This window comes from Canis lupus, chromosome 16, assembly GCF_048164855.1.
Source record: "Canis lupus baileyi chromosome 16, mCanLup2.hap1, whole genome shotgun sequence".
NCBI lineage: Eukaryota > Metazoa > Chordata > Mammalia > Carnivora > Canidae > Canis > Canis lupus.
Genome location: NC_132853.1, coordinates 17,628,889 through 17,653,261, shown reverse-complemented (window position 1 = coordinate 17,653,261; position 24,373 = coordinate 17,628,889). Strand labels below are relative to the sequence as shown.

Here is a 24,373-nt window from a genome sequence, read left to right as displayed (position 1 = left end):
TCTAAGTACCTTACATATTTTAATTTATTTAATCCTCATGAAAACCCTCAGATGTGGATACTATTATTTTCACTCTTTTACAAAGGAGAAAGTGAAACAGAGAAAGCCTCACCAAAAAGTGCAAAGTAGAGGGTAAAGAAGAGATTCAAAATAGGAATTTTGACATTAGAATCCATAAGCTTAATTCCTATGTAGTATGGCCTTAGGCTAAAGGGTTTTGTGGATGGAGAATAATAGTTAATATAAATATTTAAACATTCCTATACAGAGTACAAAGTACTTTCACACATATTATATAAATGAGAATATCAGGAGTCTTCTCACTCTTTGTTGGAAACTAGTCAGCAGTGTAGCTCTGAAATACCAAATACCCAGATTCATCCTACAGCTCAGAAAAATGAAGTATAAGAGCACATAAGTCATATCTTGTAAATTCCAGGAACCCTTAGTGATGCTAATACCTGGTAGGCTGGATAGATTACTAGGCTAGTGTGTAAAGAAAGGATTGCATTAAAATATAAGAACCTTTCATCAGGGGGCAAAACAGCCACTTTTTTTTAGCTGTTCCAAGAACTAAATCTCTTCATAAAACCAACAACTGAAGGTGTGTACTTATGTAGTGTGGTGGGGAGGGTGGAGAGTGGTGGTGATTCCATTTCTTACTATTGTTTTTAAAAGAGTCTGAGTTTAGGGAGCTCTTGCAGATGCCTTTATTGGCAGCTTCAATCAGTTCACCTAGGTTGTCATGACAACAGGAAGCCAAACTTTGGGGGCTACTTATTGGTGAATGATAAGGAGCCAACTGAAAGGAAGCCTGAGGTTGTTGGGAGGTGGTAGTAGAGCGAGGTGTTTGCATACTGGTATAGGGTAAATCCAGATGCCTCCTGGCATGATGCACAAGTACCTCAGAGATCTGAATGGGTAACCAGGGGAGAGGTCTGAAGGTAGCAACTGTTCAGCACGAGAATGTTCTTAAATATTAATGGTGCTGTATAAGGACAGGAAGAGTCAGGGGACAGCAGGAGATGCTTGTACCTGAGTAAAATTCACCAGGGAAGTGAGTGATATTTGTGTTTAGGCCGAATTCCTGGTGACACAGCCATATGGCTTTTGTTGACTGCCGTACTCCAGACGGTATATTCCTTTCATGGAGAGTAGCTAAAGTATATAAAGGACTGTGTTTTCTTCACTGTTACCTTTAATCCCTCCCCTGTCATCAGCCAGAAAGCTTAAATAAAGACCCAGGAGCCCCTACCTATCCTTCCAGCCTGAATTCATGCCCAAGATCAAGGATCTTGATACTTCTCCATATCTCTGGTTTTCTCCCTAGAGTAGGAGGCTCCAGAGGACCACAGCTGACTCTGCCAGGCACAGAGGGTTGAGTCATCCTGCAGGCGTCAGAGCTGTTAGCAGCAGCTTTGCTGATCTGTATGCAGCTCCATCTCCCTCTCCAGTTGAGTTTTGGAGCCGTCTTATTCGAAAGTAAAGAACAGAACACAGATGGCTGGTAACAGGATCCCACAGGGCCTCCTTTCCCACTGAGCCCACCCTGCTAATCCTTTTATAGAAAAAGAGAAAATAAATGGTGAATGGAGCAAAAAAGGAGTATCAGCTTCTGTACCATTCTTTGGGTGTAGGTGGAAGGCCTCTGAGAGCAACCTCCAGCTACCCATTACATTTCCCAGGCATATTCCCTTCCTGGTCCTTCTTTCTTCTTCCACTTCTTTTCCCTTCTTTCCTCCCATTTTCCATCCTTGTTCTATTCTCTGTAGCAACTTTGAATCTGATGGAGCATTTTGCTGAATGCCTTTTATTTCACCAGGTAATTCGAGTCATACATATATAAGAAAATCAAATGCACTTGAAGTTCAGAGTGGCTGATTTTTTTCAGCTTTATCTCTTGGGAATCCCTTTAGTTTCTTCTCTTCTGAGGTTAGTATGGTGCATTATAAAGAACACAGGCTTTACAGCCAGATAGAAGTAGGTTCCAAGCCCTGTCCTAAAAAAAAAATACATTAAAAAAATTTTAGGGGCACCCAGCTGGCTCAGTCAGAAGAGCATGTGACTCTTGATCTCAGGGTTGTAAGTTTGAGCCCCACCTTGGGTATGGAGATTACTGAAAAAATAACAACTTGGGATGCCTGAGTGGCTCAGCAGTTGAACGCCTGCCTTCAGCCCAGGTCATGGTCCTGGAGTTCCTGGATCCAGTCCCATATTGGGCTCCCTGCAGGAAGCCTGCTTCTCCCTCTGCCTTGTCTCTGCTTCTCTGTGTGTGTAAATGCATAAAATTTTTAAAAATAACAAAAATAACAAAAATAACAAAAACAACCACCAAAAAACAATAACAAAAACCCACCAAAAAACAAACTGTATTGAAAAAAAATTTTTAAAGATTTTAAAGATCCTTGCTCTGGTGCTGCTGATACAATTGAAGAAAGGCAAATGGAAAGTGTGTTTTACAGTTCTAGAGGACGAAGACTTTGTAAAAACTAGCATGTGAATAATGTTGCTTTCTCCCAATTTAGGGATTCTTAGTAAAGACTGTTGATCTCCTCACATTGCCACTGCAGCATGGTTGACAGATTTATTTTCCTTGGAAGATGCTGGGTTGCTAATCGACTCTCTGACTTTATGTAAGTTATTATCCCTTTCTAGGTTACACTAGAACAAAGGATCACTGCTCCTCTTCATTCCAGGAAAGGAGGATTGTTTGAAGTTTGTGTAAATTCCAGGAGGAAAGTTAAAGTTAAGTATGGCTTGGTATTATCCTTGGCACTGAGACTATCGGAAGTGCTTGTACAATCAGGTCAAATGCCACTGTTCAATTTATGTGATTAGCAAAGACTCAGCTGACACAGGGCTGTGGTTTGACATAGTTCCTTTGTTCCAGATAATAAACATGTGTAATGTCAATTATACTAATGTGCTTTGCTCTAGTTGAAACAAGAAGGAGGTTGATGACAGGGCCAGGACACTATACCTCATTCTGTCTGACCAGGAGCTCTCTGACAACACGTTTTTCCTGTCTCTCTTTGTAACTGGTAATTAGGTTCTCAGCTGAACTGTCAAGAGTCTTGACAGGTTTCACAGGCAGTCACCATCTGACAGTTTACAACTGTGGGTTTTTCACAGCTGGCATGTTCCCTCCTAGGGAACCAAAGTTTCTCAGTCCTAGGCTCCTCCTATCATTCAAAGAGTCTGGTCTAAGGGGAAAGCTAGCTTTCTCAGTGCATTATCTAATCCCAGAGCAGAATGTTGTGGCCAGTGGTGGTGCTGGGAAAAACCTCTGTATTCATGTTTGTCTTCAGTGGTAAGGGCTGACTCTATGGTCTGGCGTAGAGTGGGAGTAGTTAAAGCCAGAAGTGGCATGGGACTATGGGAACTTAACATAGCCTTTTAATAAAGTTGCTATTTCTTCTGTTCTTAAAAAGCTCAGGGCAGCCCAGGTGGCTCAGCGGTTTAGCACCACCTGCAGCCCAGGGCGTGATCCTGGCATCTCAGGATCGAGTCCCATGTCGGGCTCCCTGCATGGAGCCTGCTTCTGTCTCTGTGTCTTTCTCTCTGTGTCTCTCATAAATGAATAAATAAAATCCTTTTTAAAAAATAAAAAGCTCAATTCCTGTATATCCCCCCAAAATTGAAAGCAGTGTCTTAAATAGATACACTTGTGTTCACAGCAGCAACATTCACAGTAACAAAAGGTAGAAACAGCCCAAATGTTCATTGGCAGGCAAATGGCTAAACAAAATGTGGTATATACATACAGTGGAATATCATTCAGCCTTAAAAAGGAATGAAATTCTGACACATGCTACAACATGGATGAGCCTTGAAGACATGCTAAGTGAAAGAAGTCAGTCACAAAAGGACAAATGTTGTGTGACTCCTCTTATATGAGGTGCCTAGAATAGACAAATTCATAGAGACAAAAAGTACAATGGAGACTAGCAGGCACTGGGTGGGTGGAGGCAGAATGGGAAATTGTTTGACAGGTACATAGTTTGAGATGCCTGTGGCCATGATTTGTAAAAATCACTGAGGCGCAGTGGTTTAGCATCCGACTCTTGGTCTCAGCTCAGATCCTGATCTCATTCATGGTTGTGACTTTTGGTTTCTCATTGGGCTCCATGCTGGGGGAACAGAGCCTACTCAAAAAACAAACAAACAAAACAAAACAAAACAAAAAACAACAAAAAAACCACACCAAAAAAATGGGTACAGAGTTTCCATTTTGGAAGATGAAAAAAGTTTTTAAGATAGAGAGCAGTAACGGCCACATAACAGTGTGAGTATACTTAATGCCACCAAACTGTAACTTTAAAATGGTCAATTTTGTTATGACATTTTACCATGACCCCATTGGATCAGGGTAGTTGAAGCAACATGGTGGAAGCCCTGAAAATGAAACTAGAGCATTTATGGGGCATGGAACTAACTCTGCCTGAAGCCAGATTTTACTCTGGACTTTTTCATTTGTGTGAGCCAAAATATCCTCATTTTTCTTAAACGACTTTGGGTTTGATTCTCTGCCACTTGCAACCAAAGAGTCCTAAATGATTTAGAACTGTTTATGTCCTGGTCTTTTTCATTAGGATATGAATTCGAGAATAGCAATGGTATTTATTTATCTGTGTATATCCATGGAGCCCAGTATAATGTACATAACTGACATCCAGTAAATGTTTGCTATCCATCAATTCACTATTCCATAAATATTTATTGTGAGTCATCTATATGTCAGAAATTAATTTAGGTGTGGGAGATGGAAATAAGAATGAGTGAATAGGGGTGCCTGACTGGCTCAGTAGGTAAAGCATGTGACTCCTGATTTCAGGGTTGCAACTCCAAGCCTCAGGCTGAGTGCAGAGATAGATAAACAAACAAACAAACAAACAAACAAATAAATAAAATGCATGAATAAAAGCTATTATCTCGGAATATAGGGAAGAATAGCAACTACAAAGGCTAATGTGATAGAGAACTCTAGAAAAAGATGTCACATATGCTGGAATTCCCAGGAAGCTGCGGTCTCCTTGGCACTCTGTGCCTGGCTGACAGGCATCTTCTGGGCTTCTGCTCATGCCAGATATTTCTTTTTTTTTATTTTATTTTTTTTTTAAATTTTTTTTTAATTTTTATTTATTTATTTATGATAGTCACATAGAGAGAGAGAGAGAGGCAGAGACACAGGCAGAGGGAGAAGCAGGCTCCATGCACCGGAAGCCCGATGTGGGACTCGATCCCGGGTCTCCAGGATCGTGCCCTGGGCCAAAGGCAGGCGCCAAACCGCTGCGCCACCCAGGGATCCCTCATGCCAGATATTTCAAGATTGTCTAAGACAGGGACACCTGGGTGGCTCAGCGGTTGAGCATCTGCCTTTGGCTCAGGGCATGATCCCGAAGCCCTGGGATCGAGTCTTATAAGAGGGACACCTGGGTGCCTCAGTGGTTGAGTGTCTGCCTTTGGCTCAGGGTGTGATCCCGGAGTTCCAGAATCGAGTCCCACATCAGGCTCCCTGCATGGAGCCTGCTTCTCTCTCTGCCTATGTCTCTGCCTCTCTCCTTCTGTGTCTCTCATGAATAAATAAATAAAATATTAAAAAAAATAAAAGGATTTGAGGCTTTGAGAATGTCTGGAAGGTGCCTTCCTTCCAAAACAATGTACATACCAGATTTATATCTGATCTTGTCATATGAACCATTTTTTTCTACTGTCTTCTCTGTGTTGCTTGAGTCCTAACACTATATTCTATAAAGGGAGTATGTTCTGCCCATTTCTCAGAGTTATGGCAAAGGACAAAAGACCTCATATATATATATGGAAGTTCTATTGTATCCAGGTGATGGTTGCTTTCTTTTACCTGACCACAGCAAGTGTTAATACATTCTACGCTAGTTAGCATCCCCACAAAACCATATCATTTGGCCTCACCAGCAGTTCTGTTCTACTTGTAGTGAACATCTGTTGTTTTTATCTGTCCAGAATTGCTCCCTCTTCTTCTGGCAAAAAGTACCCTGCATTTCCTCTCCACATATTCCATGCCATCTACGTCAATTCTATGCAGTTCTTGTGGAGCTGTTACTCTGAGCCTCTTACATAGGGTGGACACAGAATCCCAGTTAGGGCAATCAAAATATCTCATCCTTTGGTGAAGGTACTAGCTCACAGAAAAGTATATGACACAAGGCCCACGCTGGGCCACCTGGAGCTGTTCCTTTGTATTCTATATACTCTTATGAAATATTGAGAAGCTTTCCTTTACCTGTGGGGTCAGTAAACTGGGACAATGTAAATCTGAATTTCTGTGGCCATTCCTCCTCCTGCATTCTGCCCCCTGCCCTGGACCAGCATCCTTCTGCCACATAAACTAAGATGAAAGTCCATCTTAGTATGATCTATGTGAATTCTTCTTAAGACTCTCATGGAAACATGTTTATGGTCCATAAGTCCCAAATTGTGATCTGTTCATCCTCACAAAATCCCAAATGCTTTCAATTTCTACATTTGCCATATTGTAACATTTCAGTATTGAGAATACTTATGAGGAAGAGAAAGGATGAGCTTCATAATAACCATTTATATGGTGCCATTTGATAACTAGACTAGACCTCTGTCTCCTGTTCAGGGGTTTTGGCAGCAGGCTGGGAGAGAGCAGGCAAGCTTAAGTGGATGCATAAACCTGAATTTTGGGACAGGGTCTCCTGTCAGCGATCACAACACATCAGTAAAGGGAGCATCTGATTAAAACCAATATAAGAAAAGTCCTTGATTTGGGGTGCTTGGTTGGCTCAGTCAGTAGAGCATGTGACTCTTGATCTCAGGGGTGTGAGTTCAAGCCCCACATTGGGCATGGGGCCTATTTAAAAATAAAACCAAAAACAACTCCTTGATTCATTTCCTGTGTGTAGACTGTAGCAATAGCAGCATTCAGTGTTGGGGTATATTAAACTAGGTGGCAGGAGTGGATAGCACCTGGACCACTAGTTCCATACCCCACAGAGCAAATCTTATAACAAAATCCAGTCTATAGAGAAAAACAGCCAAGCAACTAGGAGCTAGGAATAGGATGTGGAAAGACAGAAAAGGAAGAATCAGACACTTAACAAAATTATTTTAATTCCCGAGGCACTGGACTTTTCAGTTACAGGGCCTAGAAAATTTCCTCCCCCCACCCTTAAGCTGATTTAAATAGTCCCTTTCAACCAAAAGACTTTCTACTAGTTTAGTTTTACTATCTAGTAAAGACAAGGCTAGAAAGGAGACCCAGAGAATCCCAGGCCAATAAAATAGTAACTTATTTTATGTTTTGATTGTCAGCTGTTTGTTTCATATCCTATGTGGCACAACTCTGGTAGGAATTACTGTAGTCTTTTTTATTTTTTGTTTTTGTTTTTTTTGAATCCTGGCAGATGTCAGCTAAAGAGAAGGGCATGACAAAATCACCAATTGGTCCTGAAGATAAATTCCAAAAACCTCTTAGTCAACAAACATGCTGCCCAACCCTTCCCACATTCACAGATGTCCCAGACAATCATGATGCACTGATCATGGGGTACCTGCTCGAGTGTGGTGTCAGAGCAGTGGGATGAATATTTACATCCTTAGACATACACAATAAGAACTAACACTTGAATAAACAATCTAATGCACACAACTCAAAATGTGTGTCTCGTTTGTACTTCAAAAAATCTAACTACAGGGGATCCCTGGGTGGCGCAGCGGTTTGGCGCCTGCCTTTGGCCCAGGGCACGATCCTGGAGACCCGGGATCGAGTCCCACGTCGGGCTCCCGGTGCATGGAGCCTGCTTCTCCCTCTGCCTGTGTCTCTGCCTCTCTCTCTCTCTCTCTGTGTGACTATCATAAAAAAAAAAAAAAAATCTAACTACATTACTCTTTAAGAGAGATCCTAAGCATAGTCACCTATCAGACTGTATCCAACCTTCTAATTCTTAATTTCCAGTAACTCTCCTATTGAACCTTTGATTCCTAGCCATATACCTACTAGCTTTATGAAAATTGTATCTTTGTCTCTTAGACTTTTTTTCATTTCTACCTCTAGTCCCAGAAATATGTTTTGTAGTTCCATGTAATACAAAACTGAAAGTAATCAAACAAAAAATTCTTACTATATCGCTCACTTAGACATTACATATTTAAATAATTTACATTTCAACCTCCCTGGGAAGGGCAGAAGTACAACACTGATACCACCTCCTCTAGAAAGCCTTTTCTGGCTGACTCCTCCACTTGGGGGCTGGATTAGAAGAGCTCTCATGTGCTCCCAAAGCATCCTGAGCTCACTCTTGCTGTAGCATTTGCAATACAATATTTTATTTTATTTTTTAAAAAACTTATTTATTTATTTATTTATGAGAGACGAGAGAGAGAGAGAGAGAGAGAGAGAGAGAGAGAGAGAGAGAGGCAGAGACACAGGAGGAGGGAGAAGCAGGCTCCATGCCAGGAACCCGACGTGGGACTCGATCCCGGGACTCCAGGATCACACCCTGGGCCAAAGGCAGGCACCAAACTGGTGAGCCACCCAGGGATCCCCAGCAATACAATATTTTAATTGTCTGTTTACTCACCTGTTTCTCCCAATAAAATCTGATCTCTTTGAGGAAAAAACAAATAAACAGAACTAACACTTTAAATGGGCTAGGCACCATACATGTTATATTTTATCCTCACACAGCCCTCTGAGGAAGATAATGTTTATTTATTCATTTATTTTTAAAGATTTTATTATTTTTAAGCAATCTCTACATCCAACATGGGGCTCAAACTCACAACTCTGAGATCAATCACATACTGAGCTAGTCAGGCTCCCTTAAGGAAGGTAATGTTATTATTATTTTTTAAGATTTTATTTATTTATTCATGAGAGACACAGAGAGAGAGAGGCAGAGACACAGGCAGGGGGAGAGAAGCAGGCTCCATGCAGGGAGTCCGATGTGGGACTCGATCCCAGAGCCTCCAGGATCATGACCTGAGCCGAAGGCAGATGCTCAACCGCTGAGCTGCCCAGGTGTCCCAAGGAAGGTAATGTTAAACCCATTTTACAGATAAGGAAAGAGGAATGCTCAGCATAGTTAGGACATTGATGCAAAGTAGCTTAGTCACTGACACTAGTAAGTGATGGAGGTGGGACTCCACCGCCAATGTTTATTGCTGCAGTACCTTCACACCCTCTGCTTGTTAACTTCAGGGTTGGACTTCTTTCATACTCTGGAGTGGCTGCTTTAACTTATTCATGGCTTGCTGCAGATGCTTATCTGATAGATACCCAAGACTGAAAGGTTTCTAGGTCAGAACTTTATTTTTTAAATTTTTTTTAAAGATTTTATTTATTTATTCATAGAGACACAGAGAGGAAGAGAGAGGCAGAGATACAGGCAGAGGGAGAAGCAGGCTCCATGCAGAGAGCCTGACGTGGGACTCGATCCCGGGTCTCCACCAGGATCATGCCCTGGGCTGCAGGCAGTGCTAAACCGCTGTGCCACCGGGGCTGCCCTAGGTCAGAACTTTATTGAATTGTATTCTATTATCCTTAGGGTACTTTGGCCCAGCATTTATTTATTCGTATGGATTAAAATGGACAAATATGCTGCCTCCACATGCAGGGCATTTTTCAAAGATGTTCACAAAATGAATCCTATAATACGGGAGTGCAGAGTTCAAGAAACAACTTTATACATGATGAGCTTTACTTTCCAGCCTGTGGAAGCCATATTTATATGAGATAGCTTTATGTAGTCATGTCTGAATGAGGTATGGCAATCGGACTTAAACCTGCCTTGGTTGGTCTTGGAGCCTAAAGACAAAATCTAGAGATGAACTGATAGCCCAGGATGCACTGAATGGGCTTCCAGTAACGTACTGATTTATTTATTTGTTCATTATCAGTTTCATAGAGTGCCTCACCCCTGGTTTCCACAATGAAAATTCTAAGACACGGGCAGCCTGGGTGGCTCAGTGGTTTAGCGCCGCCTTCAGTCCAGGGCACAATCCTGGAGACCTGGTATTGAGTCCCACGTCGGGCTCCCTGCATGGAGCCTGCTTCTCCTTCTGCCTGTGTCTCTGCCTCTCTCTCTTTCTGTGTCTCTCATGAATAAATAAATAAAATCTTAAAAAAAAAGAAAAAATTCGAAGACACATTCTTCTCACTAATTATCCTATCATGCACTCTGCTTCAATGGCTTTTGCCTTCTACTGTAAGGAAATAGAGGTTTCCATAAATAATCACAATGTAATTGGAAAACAATACATTAGTTAAAGTTGGATGGAGATATCATCATGACCAATGGAGTTCCCCCACATTTTAGTAGGACTCAGGTAAAACACCTGAAGAAGTATTTCTTCTTTGTCTCTAAATATGCACACACGCACACACATATTTTGAATTCAAGTTATCTATACCTGTTATTTGCATCATTCCTGTAATTACAGATTTTTGAACTAAAAGGAATCCAGAGATAGTTTTAGTCTGTTGTATTTAGACGGGAAATTGAGGCCCAGAAAAGCATAATTTTTTTTTGAAGATCTTATTTATTTATTTGACAGAGAGAAAGAAAGAGAGTGAGTAAGCAGGGTGGAGGGACAGAGGGAGAGGAAGAAGCAAGATTCCCACTGAGCAGGGAGCCAGATGTGGGGCTCCATTCCAGGACCTGGAGATCATGACCTGAGCCGAAGGCAGATGCTTAATTGTCTGAGCCACCCAAGTGCCCCTTAAAAATAAAATCTTTTTTTTTTTTTAAACATTTTATTTATTTATTCTTAGAGACAGAGAGAGAGAGAGAGGCAGAGACACAGGCAGAGGGAGAAGCAGGCATCATACAGAGAGCCTGACGTGGGACTTAATCCAGGGTCTCCAGGATCACGCCCTAGGCTGCAGGCGGTGCTAAACCGCCACGCCACCGGGGCTGCCCCTGAAAATAAAATCTTAAAACACATACAGATACATGCACGACAACAAATATATTGACATTACACATGGTCAGGCATCTGTTACACTAAAAATATGTACATGGCATCTAGGTGTCTTTGGTTGGTGGTGTCGGGAGTAGAATATGATGGAAAGACAGTGGGTTTATTTTTATTTTTTATTTTATTTTATTTATTTTTTGTTTAAAGATTTTATTTATTTATTCGTGAGAGACACAGAGAGAGAGGCAGAGACACAGGCAGAGGGAGAAACAGGCTCCATGCAGGGAGCCCGATGTGGGACTCGATCCTGGGTCTCCAGGATCACTCCCTGGGCTGAAGGTGACACTAAATCGCTGAGCCACCCAGGCTGCCCTATTTTTATTTTTTAAAATATTTTATTTATTTATTCATGAGAGACACAGAGAAAGACAGAGACACAGACAAAGGGAGAAGTAGGCTCCATGCAGGGAGCCTGATGCGAGACTTGATTCCGGGACTCCGGGATCACACCCTGGACCAAAGGCAGGTGCTAAACCGCTGAGCCATCCAGGGAACCCCAGACAGTGGGTTTAGATTCATTCACAACTAGGTTCAAATCTAGTTCACCACTTATTAGTTTTGTGATCTTGGGCAAGTGACATAACTCTCTGAATCCTAGTTTCCTTACCTATAAAATGAAGAAGGTAATAACAGAGCCTACCTCACTAGTTCGTTTTGAGGATTAAGTCAATGTATGGAAAAAGCTTATTCTTTGTCACTACTTAGGTAACTTTTCTATGAAGGTCAAAACATGGTTGGTACCCATTCTTTTTTTTTTTTTTTTTTTAATTTTTATTTATTTATGATAGTCACATCAGAGAGAGAGAGAGAGGCAGAGACACAGGCAGAGGGAGAAGCAGGCAGGCTCCATGCACTGGGAGCCCGATGTGGGATTCGATCCCGGGTCTCCAGGATCGCGCCCTGGGCCAAAGGCTGGCGCTAAACCGCTGCGCCACCCAGGGATCCCTTGGTACCCATTCTTTACCCCACAGCCTGCTTGCTTGCTTGCTTGCTTGCTTTTCTTTTTTTATTTCAAGTAATCTCTACACCCAACATGGGGCTTGAACTCAGGACCCAAGACTAAGAATGGTGTGCTCTAACAGCTGATTCAACCAGTTGTCCCTCACCCCACAGATTTCTGACCCCAATTTGTAGGCTCAAGGAATACCTAATTGAAATATGGGAAAGCTCAGGGAGGTGACATGAGAGCTAAATCTTGAAGAATATTAGCCAACTAGAGAAAGCATTTCAGGCAGAGGAGTGCAGCACCACATTATGAAGGCAGCATATTAGTAGTTAGCAGAAGAGTGAATAATAATAGCTCAGGATGGTGGGAACATTCTAAATACAGCTAGAGAGGTATGCAGGGGTTTTGTCTGGATTTAATTTGGAGGGCTTTGGGGAGCCATGGAAGAGGTATTTTTTTTTTAAAGATTTTATTTATTTATTCATGACAGACACAGAGAGAGAGAGAAAGAGAGAGAGAGAGAGAGAGAGGCAGAGACACAGGCAGAGGGAGAAGCAGCCCCCCCCCCCCCCCGCAGGGACCCCATTCGGGACACGATCCCGGGTCTCCAGGACCACGCCCCGGGTCGAAGGTGGCGCTAAACCGTTGAGCCACCAGGGCTGCCTGGAAGAGGGTTTTCTTTGTGTGTATTTTTGTGTGTGTGGTTTTCTTTTCTTTTCTTTTCTTTTCTTTTCTTTTCTTTTCTTTTCTTTCTTTCTGTGTGTGTGTTTGTTTCCATGGAAGAGTTTTTTAAACTTATTTATTCATGAGAGACACACAGAGAGAGAGAGAGACAGAAGCATAGCCAGAGGGAGAAGCAGTCCCTACAGGGAGCCTGATGTGGGACTCAATCCTGCGATCCCAGAGTTCTGGGATCACACCCTGAGCCTAAGGCAGACTCTCAACCACTGAGGCACCCAGGCGTCCCTTCCATGGAATAATTTTAAGCAGAGAAATGACATATTCAGCTCTTAGAAATTGCAGTTTAGGAAGATTAAAATCATTTATCTCAGTATAGGAAATGAAGCACCCTAGGAGTGAGGAGTAGTTGGAAGGCAATTACAGTATCCCAGGTTAGAAACTGAGTATGAACCACTACAGAAGAGGCAGTAGGGATGAAGAAAGGGATGAATCAGAGAAATGTTCAGGAGTTAAATCACAGACAGTGAAAAATCTGCAATTGTTCTAAGTATTAATTTATTTTCCTACCACCGATGAGTATAATTTTCTTGTTTGGATACAATTTTAGAAAATAACTGATATGTTTTACAGTATCAACCAATGATACTTTACTGACAGGATAAGCCCATGAGTATGTATCAGTGTACTTTGTGTGAAATTTGAAGAATTTGAGGAGGGAGGCCTCTTAGTACCAGATCCTAGGTAGAGATCTGGAATAATAATTTTTTAAAAAGATAGCCAGGCTCTCTTAAGACACTCTATGTGCTGAGGAAACAGCTCATAGGTAGTAGCAGATCCAAAATATTATTTAAAAAAAAAAAACCACTATGTAGTAGTAAATGTTTAGATTTAACTCCCAGTTTATTTATTTTTTTATTTTAAAAAAAGATTTTATTTATTTATTCATGAGAGACACACAGAGAGAGAAAGGGAGAGACAGAGACACAAGCAGAGGGAGAAGCAGGCTCCATGCAGGGAGCCTGACGTGGGACTCGATCCTAGGACTCTAGGATCAGGCTGAAGGCAGCACTGAGCTGCCTGAGCCACCCAGGCTGCCCTTAACTCCCAGTTTATAAGACATAAGGTCATTGAAGCAAATGAGAAATGACATTGTGAAGAATCAATTGGCAAGTCTGGAATGTGGAAAAATTCTACAGGATATGTAATCTGATTTTTTAGACAAATAAACTGCATATAAAAAGGAAAGAAAGAGAGGTGCTTAGGTGGCTTATTTGGTTGAGCATCCAACTCTTGGTTTTAGCTCAGGTTGTGATCCTGTTATCGTGGATCCAGCCTCACGTCAGGCTCTATTCTCAGTGTGGAGTCTGCTTCAGATTCTCTCTCCTTCTCCCTCCCATGCTTGTTTTTCTCAAATGAATAAATAAAATCTTAAAAAAAAAAAGGCAAGAAAGAAGAAGAAAAAAGGAAGGGGGAACTGTTATACACAAAAAGTGATATAAGAAGCATCTATTAATCAAATGCAAAGTGTAGAATTTCACATCCTGGTTCCTTTTTTTTTTTAAGATTTTATTATTTATTCATGAGAGACACAGGGAGAGAGAGAGGCAGAGACACAGGCAGAGGGAGAAGCAAGCTCTACGCAGGGAGCTGGATCTGGGACTCGATCCCGGGTCTGCAGGACCATGCCCTGGGCCAAAGACGGCGCTAAACCGCTGAGCTACTGGGGCTGCCCTCACGTCCTGGTTCTAACAAATAGAATGTAAAAAGACATTTTGGAAACTTTAGGAAAAACTGAATATAGATTGGGTATTAAATAATAAGAAATTATTGTAAAGGTATGATAATGATGATGTAGTTATGTTACAACCAAAGTATTTCTTAGAGACACGTATTGAAGTATTTACAGGTAAAATGTTACAATGGTTTACTAGAGATTTATTTAAAAATACACTAAGAGGGGTGCCTGGGTGGCTCATTTGGCATCCGACTCTTTTTTTTTTTTTATTTATTATTTATGATAGTCACAGAGAGAGAGAGAGAGAGAGAGGCAGAGACATAGGCAGAGGGAGAAGCAGGCTCCATGCACCGGGAGCCCGACGTGGGATTCGATCCTGGGTCTCCAGGATCGCGCCCTGGGCCAAAGGCAGGCGCCAAACCGCTGCGCCACCCAGGGATCCCCTGGCATCCAACTCTTGATTTTGGCTCAGGTCATGATCTCAGGGTTGTGGAATCGAGTGCTCCATTGAGCCCCACACTCAGCATGGAGTCTGCTCCAAATTCTCTCTCTCCCTCTGCCCCCCTCCTCCTCCCTGCATGTGTGCTCTCTCTCTCCCAAATAAATACATCTTAAAGAAAAATACAACGGGGATTAAATTCATTGGGGAGAAAAGGTTGTGGGAGAATAGGTGAAACAAGAATGATAAAATGTTGGTAACAGTTGAAGCTAAATGATGGACACATGGAGGTTTATTATTATACCCATTCCTTTTGTGTAAGTTTGAAATTTTCTGTAGAAAATTAAGAATAAATATTATAGGAAAGCCAGAATCTCTTTCCATATCTAAATGTATGAAATAACTAGAAGAGAACATCTTTGTTGGAACTTTCAGAAGAAGGGATCAGCATTTGAGGGATAGGTGGAGGAAGAGGGGCTGCAAGGATAAGAAAGTAGAGGGAAAACTGGTTCTGAGTGGTGTTGAAAAGCCAAGGAGATGGGCGCCTGGGTGGCTCAGTTTGTTAAGTGTCTGCCATGAGCTTGGGTCATGATCCCAGGGTTCTGGGATCCAGTACTGCAGTAGGCTTTCTGCTCAGTGGGGAGCCTGCTTCTCACTCTCCCTCTGCCGGTCTCCCTGCTTGTGCTTCTCAGTCAAATAAATAAATAAATAAATAAATAAATAAATAAATAAATAAAATCTTAAAAAATCCCCCAAACCAAGGAGGAACATAGTTTCAAGATGGAAGGAGTGTCAACTATGTAAAATATTGTAGATGTCAAGAAGGATTAAAATGACTCCGTTAGACAAATCATGAGAGACTCCTAACTCTGGGAAACAAAGGGTTGCAGAAGGGGAGGTGGGTGGGGTGATGGGGTAGCTAAGTGATGGGCACTGAGGAGGGCGCTTGATGGGATGAGCCCTGGGTGTTGTACTAGATGTTGGCAAATTGAACTTAAATAAAAATAATAATAAAAAATAAAAATAAAATAAAATTACTCCATTAGACACAGCAAATAGGAAGTCATTCTTGACCTTGGTAAGATCAGTTTCATGGAGGTGGAAAGACAGACAACCTTTCCAAGAAGCTTGGCTTTATTTTTTTTTTTTTAATATTTTATTAATTTATTCATGAGAGATACAGAGAGGGAGAGGCAGAGACACAGGCAGAGGGAAAAACAGGCTCCATGCGGGGAGCCTGATGTGGGACTCAATCCCGAAGCTTGGCTTTAAAGTAGAGGAGAGGGGATCCCTGGGTGGCTCAGCGGTTTAGCGCCTGCCTTTGGCCCAGGGCGCGATCCTGGAGTCCCGGGATTGAGTCCCACATCAGGCTCCCTGCATGGAGCCTGCTTCTGCTCTCTCTCTCTGTGTCTCTCATGAATAAATAAATAACGTCTTAAAAAAAATTAAAGTGGAGGAGAGACAAAGATAGCAATCTTTCTTTTCCCTCCAAAGAAATTCGGACATGTCTTTATGCTGAGGGGAGGTTGCCACTTGAGAGTAGTTGACAATATAGGTGAAAAGAGGACTGACAGCAAAATCCCTTACTAGAAGAAAGCATATTTAGAACAAATTATATGTATAACCCACTGAAGTGGATACCTTGCTTTTCTGATCATAGCCAGTTTACTTTCCTAGTTTACTGTAACTTCCAATTGTTCTGGAGTACATTTTTACTCCTAAGTCTCACACAACAGGTCTATTTATCTCACTGCTTACCAGTTGAAGAACCAAGGTTTTTTTTTTTTTTTCTTACTGCACTGGAGGCACAATTTCTGGTTCCTGAGTAAAACTGCTCTCTTTATAGTCCACTGAAGGAGTTTTCCTCTAAAAAAAAAAAAAAAAAAAGTTTCACCCCAAAAAAATTAGTAGCTCTCTTTACTGCATTAGGACCCGTAGGACTCTTCCGTTTTGTTTGCTGCTCCTGTTTCAAAAACTACTAAAAACACCAACAAAAACTTGTCAAGGATTTTTCTTTCCTACCATTACCAACATATAGGGTGGTTTAATCTGTATCAACTCTTATTACTGGTCCAAAAGTGATTATACGCTTTTAGAATCTCAAAAACTCAGCTACGTACAGATTACACTGACCAGTTTACCTCCGAATTCCATGGAGTAGTTGAACCACGGTGTGTAAGAACTGGATATCCTACATGCCAGCGCAAGCTTCTCATTCTCAGCGTTATGGGGAGCGGATGTTTTGGAAGTGAGAACAGAGGAGAGCTGATAACTCTTCTTTCTCAAATTTCAGGGTGAAATGAATGCACCTGACGCCCGCGTGGCAGAAGAGCTCCGCCAGCCGAGGGCGGCCGGGCTGGACCGAGGCTGGGACTCAGCGCACCCAGGAGATTCCGCCCGGCCCAAGTATCCGCGCGCTCCCGTGAGGGCGCGCACGCGTATGCCGTCGTGTCTCGCGCAGGGTCGGCCCTGTCAGGCGGGAAATCTCGCGAGATCGGAGACTGGGATGACTGTCGGGAGGAGGGGAGTGGTGTTGGGGAAGGGGGGGGAGCCTGGGCAGCGGCCGGGCTCTGTGGCTTCAGGGCTCGGAGAGAGAGAGAGAGGGAGGGTGGCAAAGATAGTGAGTCGGTGCCGCCGCCTGTTTAAGGAGAGAGGAGGGGTCCCGCTTGCCTGCGCCCTTCGCGGGCCGAGAGCGCGAGGCACCCGCGAACCTCTGAGGCCTCCCGGCCCCTGGGGACCCCGCCCCGCCGCCGGCCGGCCGGCCCGCGGCCTCTCTTCCCTTTGTGAGCGCCCCCTTCCCAGGGGTGGTGGTGGTAGCGGAGGGCTGTGCGTGGGCCCGCCCGCCGAGGGGCCGTGGCGGGGGACGAGAGGGCCTCGGCTGTGTGAGGACGGACGGCGGCCGAGGCCCGGGCCGGTTCCCCCGAGGCGGCGGCAGCGGCGGCTCCCAGCACTTCCCCGCGCCATCTTAGCTGAGCCCCAGCGCTGTGGGCGCCTCCTCGACCCCGGTCGTCCCCTCGCCCCCTCCCCCCCCCCCGCCCCTTGTCGCAGAGCTTGGGCTGGGCGGCTTCTGGGGCTGGGGGGGGGGGAGCGGCGGTCGGTCGCCAGGCCCCCTCCTCCTCACTCCTCGCCCTCCAGCGTAGCGGCTACCGGAGCGCTGCAGGGGGCTGTGCCTGCCTACTCCGCCCCAGACCTGTCGGCGAAAGGGTAAGGGCACCTCTGCTTTGGGAAAGGGAGACTTGGAGGGGGCGGGGAAATTCGGCCCACTCTGGCCCCTCCGGGAAGGGAAGTGGGGGTGGGGTAGGGAGGGAGACTAGGAGGGTCTGTGATTCTGTGGGTGGGGTGAAGAAGCTGGTGAGCTGGGCTCCCTCCCGTTTTGAGGGGCAAGAGCAGTTACATTCCTCTTTCCTGAGGGTCACCGGAAGGAGTGGTGGAAGGGGATGTCTCGAGGAAGGTGTGGCTCTCTTGGGGAGACTGGGTTGATGTGCACCCCGATTTAAAGGCGCGAGGTCCCTTTCCTTTCTGATCCCTCTGCTCCTCCCTCTCCTCCTTTGTAGTGTCTGTATTCTTGGGAAGGGTAGCCTGCTAGGTGGCTTCCACCCCTGCTCAGGAAATCTATACTCCTATAGGGGTGATGGAAGCGTTTCTCTCCCCCTACCCTTCCCCCTTCCCCATCCTTTAGTCTACTGCAATGCTGCAGAAGTCCAAGGCAGTTTCTTCTTCATACACAGGCCTGTGTGTACACTGAAGGGAGGGGGAGCTGGAGAGGGAAGTAATGGCGCTTCCCTTGGAAAGGTTACCCTTTTCCCTTTGGTTTTAAATCGATAACAGTACCGGTTTAATATTCTTCCCCTGAGATCTGTCCCTGGGAAGTGTATCTGTTCCTCTTGTTATTGTTGGGAGATATGGCCTCTCGAGAGGGACCCTGCCATGTTTGAACAGTTTTGATGTCTCTCTCGATCTCTTTTAAACACTAGAGTGACAATTTTTTTTGTGTGTGTGTGAGCATATTGGGTTTTCACTGTGATTCAAATAAAATAATTTTGTACTGTTTCATACCCCTCTCCTTTTTCTTTCTGTGACTGTAGTAGTTCTTGGAGAATTTTTAAAGATTAATACAGGCCGTCTGATGGACATTCTCCTTGAGCTGTGAATTTTTAGGGTTCATTCTATTTTGTATAACATTGAAATTTTTCTGAAAATGATTAGGTTACAAACCTTTCTGTAGAAATGCTTTGTTTCTTAAAGAAATGAGAAAACAGACTCTAATTTGCCTAATTATGCTGTGATAAGATCTGTGTTATGTAGTCAGTCATTTTTCCACTTCTTTTGCTTCATGTCATATTTGTTTAAAACAAATCATCCTATCTGGTTTACAGTAGTACTTGTTGGTTTTGTCCTTAGTAGAGTAGAAATAAATAAAAAATAAAAATTTTAACATTCTGGAAGTGTGTTGCCAATTGCTTTTTGTGATCAAAGAGTAGCCTTGAAGTCTATTCATACTTTTTTTCTTTAAGTATTTAGATTTACTGATGAAGTGATTTTAAAAATGTTTCATATATGAATGTTCTTGGATTAATTTTATTATTATTTTTTTTACAAAGCAATGAAGACTAAAATATGTACAGATATGGGTTGTTTTGATATTTTACTAACAGGTTATATTTGGTGTTTAAGCTTTGCTTAGTCGGTGACTTATTTTAAAATACTTCCGAATGCCATGTATATTTAATGTTGTTCATCAGACCTGTTTAAGGTGTGTTTGTTGCATTTTGAAACCTGGGTTAGGTAGGACTGGAATTTAAAGATGTTAGTAGTTTTCAGCACTAATTTAATTTCTGTCATCTCACTTCATAATTTTGATATAGGGAGGCATGTTAATATGTTAAATCAGTTTATTTTTCCTCAAAAAGTAGAATTCTCCTTGTTTTCTTTATTCCCTTTTTATTTTTATTTGAATTCATTTTGACTTAAGCAGTACTTTGGATCTTTATTTCATGGCGCAAAGCTGCATGTTGTGGTGTGTAGAGTTTCCCCTTATATGGGAAATTATGCCATAAAGTCGAATTCTGTATGCTATGGTTTGTTGTTGATAATTCATATATACAAGTATGTATAAACCCAAGCATACTGCTCAGCAAAGACTGATGTTTTTGTCCTGGAAAGATGCAGGCAGAGAAGATTTGTCAACAAAGGCTGCAAAACTTAAGGATGTACACATAATATAAGTAAGGTTACTTGCTCTATTTCAAAATGCATGCTAAACTAAGAGATACTCTTAAGAACAATTAAAAAGAAACATTGTTTTCCATAGCTTGTAGGAATTCTAAAAGTGGTAAAAGTGTGTTCTTTATCAATTAGATAAATTCACTATTAGGAGAAAACTGCCTGAGGGTTACTTCAGCTGACCTCGATGCCGCTGTCAGAATACTGAGAGCTGTTAAGTCTGGGTTTGGTTGATTCCAGTTTAGTATGGTACTCATGTTTCTAAATAGTTCATCTACAAATGGCAGTGTACATCACTTCCTGTTCTTTCACAACTGACTCTTTTTCTGGATTCTCTTTTAATGACTTAACTTTTGGCATTCTGATATCTGATTTGTTAATTTGGTTATAATTCTCATGCTTTATAGATGGAAGACTTTCTAAGAATCAACTGGGTTTAATAATCTAAGATTATCTTGACAGTAACAAAAATTCTTCCAAACAGAAGGATAGTTTCTCAAACATATTTAAACTATGAGAAGTTTTAAAGAAATGTAACAGTGTACAGGACCAAAAATATGAGTGAATTGAATAGAAAATAATTGTATTTTCTATAATATGAATTTGGAGAGAACTGTGGATATGGCAATTAATTGAATGTGTGTTAATATTAAACAAGCTTTCGGGATCCCTGGGTGGCGCAGCGGTTTGGCGCCTGCCTTTGGCCCAGGGCGCGATCCTGGAGACCCGGGATCGAGTCCCACGTCGGGCTCCCGGTGCATGGAGCCTGCTTCTCCCTCTGCCTGTGTCGCTGCCTCTCTCTCTCTGTGACTATCATGAATAAATAAATAAAATCTTTAAAAAAAAATATTAAACAAGCTTTCTGTGTATCAAGGCACATACACATTTGGTCCAATGTTATGGTGCCATTCCATTAATAAAAAAAAGTTGATTATAGAACACCAGAAAGACTAGATGCTCTTTTAAAATTTTAATTAATTAATTATTTTAAAAGGCATGGGGTTTAACTCAATAACCCTGGGATCAAGACCTGAGCTGAGTGGGGATGCCTGGGTGGCTCAGCGGTTGGGCATCTGCCTTTGGCTTGGGGCGTGATCCTGGGGTTCCCGGATCCAGTCCCACATCAGGCTCCTTGCGGGGAGCCTGCTTCTCCCTCTGCTGTGTCTCTGCTTCTCCCTCTCCTATGTCTCTGCCTTTCTCTCTGTATTTCTCTTTAAAAGAAAAAAAGAAAAGAAAAGACCTGAACTGAGATCAAGAGTCTCATTGTTAACCAACTGAGCCCACCCAGGCACCTCAAGACTAGATGCTCTTTTTTTTTTTTTTTTTTAAGATTTTATTTATTTATTCATGAGAGAGAAAGAGAGAGAGAGAGAGAGGCAAAGACACAGGCAGAGGGAGAAGCAGGCTCCATGCTGGGAGCCCGATGTGGGACGCGATCCCGGCACTCCAGGATCACGCCCTGGACTGAAGGCAGGCGCAAAACCGCTGAGCCACCCAGGGATTCCCAAGACTAGATGCTCTTAACTAAACATAAAGGTTATAATTTATTTTAGTAGTTTGCTGGTACTTAGTGGATAGAAATATTTAATAAATCCAGAAATTACCTAGGGGCCAACTGTTGGCATTAAAATTAGGTTTGAGATTAATCTGTTATTCACATTACCTGGAAGTAAATTCTGTGTTTTTCATTTGGCTGATTTGTGTATTAAAATCAGTTAATTTTTTCTTTGTATCCTTTTTGGTTATCAGTAGTGTCAGTTACAATGATTACATTTGTACTAATTTAGCCTTTCATAGGAATTTCTTTGGTATGTATTAACTGCTGTTCAGTTCAGGATCATATATGAATGAGACTTTTCTAAAAAGTGTTATTTCAAAGTCTTGCATAAAATTGAAATTGTTAAACAGAGTGCCAATGTTATGTTTGCCTTTACATTTCTATATTTGTTTGTGGCTGGATTTTTTTTTTTTTTTGTATTCTTCAAGATTTCAAATTCTAAGGTGTAAGTGAAAAAGATACAAACCTGTCTTATTTCATTCCATTACATTCCGTTTTTGGATTAAAGCATTTTAAGTTTTAGTGGTAAAAATTGACGTTTAATTTCATTGAAGATGTCTCAGACCTTCTAAAAAATCCACATGAATTAAAAAGTTCTGTGGAGGGTCTAGAAATAATTCCTCTCAATTGGGATGTATCAACATTTGGTAACAGTTATTTCTGTCAGTCTCTTGCAGTTGTGCTAGAAGCAGACTTTTTGGACTGTAATACAGTCAAACGCAGCATCTTTTTACTTACTGACAAAATTAAGTGGCCCATAAAAGGTGGAAAGGTTTTCAAAATATAAGTACCTGGCATGTAAATAAAGTAAATGAAAGTACAAGTATACAGCCTGTTAAAAATGCCAATATCTGTGATATTTAATCATAACTACCTTTTTTTTTTAATTTTAGTTTTTATGTAAGCTTTAGGGCTTGAGTTCATGACCCCAAGATCAAGAGTTGCATGCTCTACAGACTAACCCAGCTAGTTGCCTCTAAACATAACTACTTTTTTTAAAAAAGGATTTTATTTACTTGACAGAGAGAGAGCACTCCAGCTAGCGCAAGCAGGGGGAATGGCAGAGGGAGAGGGAGAAGCAGGCTCCCCACTAAGCAGAAAGCCGTGACTCAGGGCTCAATCCCACTATCCCAGGATCATGACTTGAACGGAAGGCTGACACTTAACTGAGCCACCCAGGCGCCCCTAAACATAACTATTTTTTTTAAAGATTTTATATATTTATTCATAAGAGACCCAGAGAGAGAGGCAGAGACCTAGGCAGAAGAGAAGCAGGCTTCCCATAGGGACCTTGATGTGGGACTCAATCCCAGGACCCCAGGATCCCGACCTGAGTCAAAGGCAGACACTCAACCACTGAGCCAGCTACGTGCCCCTAAACATAACTACTTTTAATTAACTAATTTTAAAGATGTTAAACTTATCTTTAAAGTTGAGAAGAGGCTGTCTTTTCCTTTTGATAAACCTATTCAGTAAAAGTGTTATGCAGATTAAGAAGTAGATGAATTAATTATTCCATTTAGAAAGACATGCAAATTTAGTTTCTTTAATATTTTATTTATTTATTTGACAGAAAGAGCACAAGCCTGGGGAGCAGCAGGCAGAGGGAGAGGGAGAAGCAGGTTCCCCACTAAGTAGGGAGCCTGAAGTGGGGCTCTATCCCAGGTCTATGGGATCATGACCCAAGCCAAAGGCAGATGCTCAACTGACTGAGCCACCCAGGCACCCCCAAAACTTAGTTTCTGAGAAAAGCACTGACAAATAATGAAACAAAATATTCTGATTTGCAGCCACTGATAATAATACTGGCACTTAATATATCTTAATTTCACCATTTATTAGCTGTGTAACTTCTTTATGTAACTTTTTAAGTCTTACTTTCCTCACCTATAAAATGAAGATAGTATTTTACAAGGTTGTTAGGTTTAAATGGGATAACTCTTCTTAAGTTCTTATTGCCTGATACATAGTAAGTGCTCAAAAAGTTGTTGGCTGTCAAGTACTAGCAACTTAGTAAATGTTTACAAATTAATACATGGAGCCTAATATTTAAGACTGAAGGGCATTCCATAATTTTGATTTGGATTAATACATTTGGAGCTTAACATATATCTTTGAAAGGAATAGAATTTTTAAGCAACAGTAGCTTACAAACTTTTTGTACCTCTGGTGGACTGCTATGTATTTCTATAAGAGACTTTCTTTCCCATTGGTTCTTGTTTTTGTCTTTGTTTTTTTAAAGATTTTATTTATTTATTCATGAGAGACACAGAGAGAGAGGCAGAGACATAGGCAGAGGGAGAAGCAGGCTCCCTGTTGGGAGTCTGATGCAGAACTGGATCCCAGGACCCCGGGATCACAACCTGAGCCAAAGGCAGACGCTCAACCACTGAGCCACCCAGGTATCCTCGGTTCTTGATTTTTATATTTAAAAGTCAGCTGGTGTCACTCTTCTACTTCCTGGAGCTCTCTCCACCTTCCTAGCTTTGAAGGAATCTGAAAAACTCATGCTCTTCTAAGCTTATTTTTATAGGTATCCTTTGTGTGTCCTTACCTTGAAAGTGCTTTGTATTCTACAATGTATTAATTAACAAATGTTAAGTGGTGATCATATGCCAGTAAGACATGGTTTCTGCCCTTGAAGAATTCTGTCTTTTCATATTTTCCACCTCTTGAATATTTTCTTAAAGTAGGTACTCATGAAAGTAAGGAACTCCAATGGTCGTCAGATCCTCTAAGCCAGTGCTTTTAAAACTTTAGGTTATGACTTATTAATGGCTTGTGAATTCAATTTAGTGTGTCACAGTA

At 42.0% G+C, this 24,373-nt stretch overlaps 1 protein-coding gene and 1 long non-coding RNA gene across 4 annotated transcripts in view; one reads left to right on the top strand and one right to left on the bottom strand.

Moving 5' to 3' along the window:
- Window positions 1-17,547, bottom strand: part of LOC140606194 (uncharacterized) — a 57,793-nt gene extending 40,246 nt beyond the window's left edge. The window contains exons 1-3 of one of the 2 annotated variants that reach the window (XR_012008577.1): window positions 16,926-17,543; window positions 16,543-16,650; window positions 1,795-1,999 (exon numbers count right to left, since the gene is read on the bottom strand). This is a non-coding gene — a long non-coding RNA (uncharacterized lncRNA). Of the gene's footprint in view, window positions 1-1,794; window positions 2,000-16,542; window positions 16,651-16,925 lie in introns of those variants that run through there. The other variant, XR_012008578.1, reaches the window with a different exon arrangement.
- TAOK1 (TAO kinase 1) overlaps window positions 17,318-24,373 on the top strand; it is a 158,677-nt gene continuing 151,621 nt past the window's right edge. For both annotated transcript variants that reach the window (XM_072779213.1, XM_072779212.1), the window contains exon 1: window positions 17,318-17,988. The gene's annotated coding sequence lies outside the window, so the exon portion shown is untranslated. The remainder of the gene's footprint in view (window positions 17,989-24,373) is intronic.